This window comes from Bidens hawaiensis, unplaced genomic scaffold, assembly GCF_021521415.1.
Source record: "Bidens hawaiensis isolate Kalapana, Puna unplaced genomic scaffold, B.hawaiensis_p1.1 tig00023626_1, whole genome shotgun sequence".
NCBI lineage: Eukaryota > Viridiplantae > Streptophyta > Magnoliopsida > Asterales > Asteraceae > Bidens > Bidens hawaiensis.
Window position 1 is genome coordinate 190,533 of NW_027493706.1, and position 3,708 is coordinate 194,240.

Here is a 3,708-nt window from a genome sequence, read left to right on the forward strand (position 1 = left end):
AATGGCCTAGCCAAAGTATCAGGTGACCTGTAAACCATCGTGTCATGCACATATGCATAAGCCTCATAGAAAGATCTGTCATATAAACACATAAAAACATATTACTGGCAACTTACTTGAGCATGTCCTTTTGGACTTGTGATAGTGCATAATTACATGTTTATTTGGGGGAGGGTATATCGTCATTTTGATTATCGATATACAAGCGTATATATGTTTTTTTTTCACGCGCCTTCCTTCTATTACTTATATAAATTTGTATGGAAAAGAAATTAATATTAACGGACTCGCAATTACAGAAGATAGAGGAAAAGTATATAGTGAATCTGCTAAACAAATCTATTAGTGTTTTCTTGAGGCTCTCATGTTAAGACTAAACCAGTGCCACTTAGTTTCTGATCCATCAAATCTATATTTTTCGATCATTTCATCGGTGAAGTAATTCTTCCAATCTCCATCTTTAGCTTTTCTAAAAAAAAGTCTGTTTTCAACTAAAGTACATTTGTATGATGATTTCCAGTTTTGTTCACTTCTAAGTTCTAAGTTGCTTAAGTTCTCAAAACTACACAAGTTTGTAATGTTTTGGATCATACCTGACTATTCCTTTAATCAAAAACGGATTCCAATGAACTCCGCAAGCCTCTTCACATTGCTTGTAGTGTCCCTTTTCATATCTTCATACTTTAAGAAAAGAATTAATTCCGGTCTTTCCTCGCTTGCTTTTCAGTATCCCATGATACGATCCCAATATGGTCCATTCCATGAAATGCCGTGACAGAACTCGTAAAATGCCACCTCAAATGGTGCATCTTCCATAGGCAACTTTAGCCATTTGCGAAAGAAGTTGTAGTAAGAAACTATGACATCTTTTATGTTCCGGTATATGTAAACAATCTTGCAATTCGAGGCAATGACTGATTTCGGCAGAGAAGCATAAAGAAAGTGTGTGGACACGAGAGGGAAGAATGTGCTCTTGTGATTTTTTCGATTTGTACAAGATCTTTCTCAAGGTAAGGAACACATGCATGGGGTAAGTTTGTGAGCAAAGGACTCGTAGATTCATCAAACTTTTCGCAGGTTATTATTGAAAAAGCCAAGGCTTTTAGCCAGGTTGTGCCGGTTTTGGCGTGACTGCAGATAAATACATCACTTGGTTGAGCCTTGAAGTTTTGTTGAGCCATAACTGCTTGGTCATGGGAGCTTTGAAGGTTCCAAAAGCATTGATAATTTTTCAACGTCATCTTGCCTTTCGACCAGCTACAAGTGTGTTGAGCAACTGTCTTTTCCATGACCAAGGGTCTACACAGAGAGTTCTAGTTTTGGTGTAGAAAATATATTTTCTTATGGCACATATATATGTATATATATATATATATATCTTAAGGTTTAAGTTCAGACGATAAATCAAGTTATTACGAGAAGTATGAGAAGTCCAGCCAATCGAAAATTTTCTCTTGTTTTTCCCTTTTAATTAAATATAGGGGTAGGATGGTAAAATCTCATAAGAAGTTTATATGAAAATTGTTAATCTTCTTTAGGAAATTTTAATATGTTTATATAATTATTTTATTCTTTGGATATACTTAGAAATTTAAAACTCAGATCCGTAATCCATACAAAGCATCGTATAATAATGTCATGTTTGGGATTTTAATTCATCACAATTGATCATACATAATATTGCGTTGGTTAATCATATAAACTAATCTACGTAATCATAGATCTTGATTCATCACAATTGATCAAAAAAGATGTTTGATGCATACATAGTTCGACTACACCTATATATTGCGTTAATTAACTCCATGAGCAAGTTATATTAGACAAATTCCATGAGCAGGTTCATTCCCTGAATCATACCTAATTAGAATAATTCTATGAGCATGTTATATTATCAATATTTAATATTAGTTTTGTATTCTCTGGTAATTGTTATAATTGTTTATAACATCAAGCAATAATAATAAGCCATTATTCACTATTAATTTTTTAGTGATATGTTGTTAATGATTCCTTTTTTAGCATAATATTATATCAATACCCATTATTTGTTGAGTATCACAATTTTTATTAAGACGATTTTTTTTTGTTAAGGATCAAAGCCAAATAAATTGTACATGTTCTTCATAAACCACGATTTCTTTCAGTATAAAAATAATTGCTTTACCTTTCTAGATCAGCCCACCACATCAATATATCAAAGTAGTCTTATATCTTAACGAGGCAATGGATAACCAATAATCCTCAAAGCAGGTTGTGTCCAATGACTCAATCAACATCATTTTGTAAATGTTCTTTTTTGTTCAAGTCAATTATGAAATTCTTTTTTATAACTTTATTGAAACAATCGTTTTTTTGATTCTTTGATTTTTGTTTTTGGTTTTCTATGGTTGATCACACTTTTATGTAAGAATATGCAATTTATATGTGTAGGTTATAACACAAACATTTTTGTTATTGATGTGGTTTATATATGTGTAGGTTTGGGATCAAGTTTGTGTAGGTTACTTTGATATCTAGTTGTTGTGTTCTTGATGTGGTTTATATATTGTGTAGGTTTGTGGTTTAGTCTGTGTAAGTTACTTTGATATCCATTTGTTGTGTTCTTGATGCGGTTTATATCTGTGTAGGTTGGGAATTAAGTCTGTGTAGGTTAATTTGATTTCCATTTGTTGTGTATCTTGATGTGGTTTAAATCTGCGTAGGTTTGGGATTAAGTCTGTGTATGTTAATTTGATTTCCGTTTATTGTGTTTCTTGATGTGGTTTATATATGTGTAGCTTTGTGATTACGTCTGTGTAACCAAACATTAATTTCAAAGTTTTTTCGTATTAGATCTCCGTGTATTGTCATTTATGTTTACGACCATTTTCCTTACATTGTGTTAGATCTCTGTGTATGATCCTGTGTATACAAAAATATATTTAAATGTTGTTAACCACACTAGTATTATGTTATTTTTATACCTTTTCATCAGCATCTACGGATCTTACCAACACGAGACAAAGTTCCCCAATCGATAACAACGCATCTACAGATATTAATAACGAACGTAGGAACAAAACACGTATTATATTAAGAAGATTATTTTAATATAACATAATTACCATTTCCTATTTTAAATGTTTTTATTTGTTTCCATTGTTTTATAGAGTTTGCAATCTAATATTTACTTCTCACTGAACGGAACCAAGTACTGTATCCCAAATGTCCCTACAGCTCTAAAACATAAAGAAGATGCAGAATTTAACCATTGGGAAGATGTTGTCACTATGTACAAGTCCTATACAGAATAAGCCGGGTTCGATATCTGGTTCTCAACCAAAACATACACAAACGGTGTTCCTTCGCATAGGTATATTATTTGCTCTAGAAATGGTAATCGGCGTTTCAAACCGATTGACACCATGAATACTGCATCAACGTCCAAGCAACGCAACACGAAGAGTAAAGCTACCGATTGCGGTTCTTGTATAAGAGTCAGCATTAAAGTTGTAGAAGGCTCAGAAACATACACTTTATATCATTTCAATGAGCCCCACAATCATAGTCTTGTTAATGAGCATAATATGGACCTAACTAGAGGTAAAAGACAGCTAGATTTCACATATAAAGAGTTCATTCAATGTCTCCAAACAATGAGTTTCGGTCCAACAAAAGCTCATCGTGTCCAAAGCTCTTTGAAGGGTGGTCAGCACCTTGTATGAG

At 32.9% G+C, this 3,708-nt stretch overlaps 1 pseudogene; it reads right to left on the minus strand.

Annotated features, from left to right (window-relative positions):
• Positions 1-362: 362 nt before the first annotated feature.
• On the minus strand, positions 363-1,292 carry LOC143567755 (flavonol 4'-sulfotransferase pseudogene; annotated as a pseudogene).
• Positions 1,293-3,708: the final 2,416 nt, after the last annotated feature.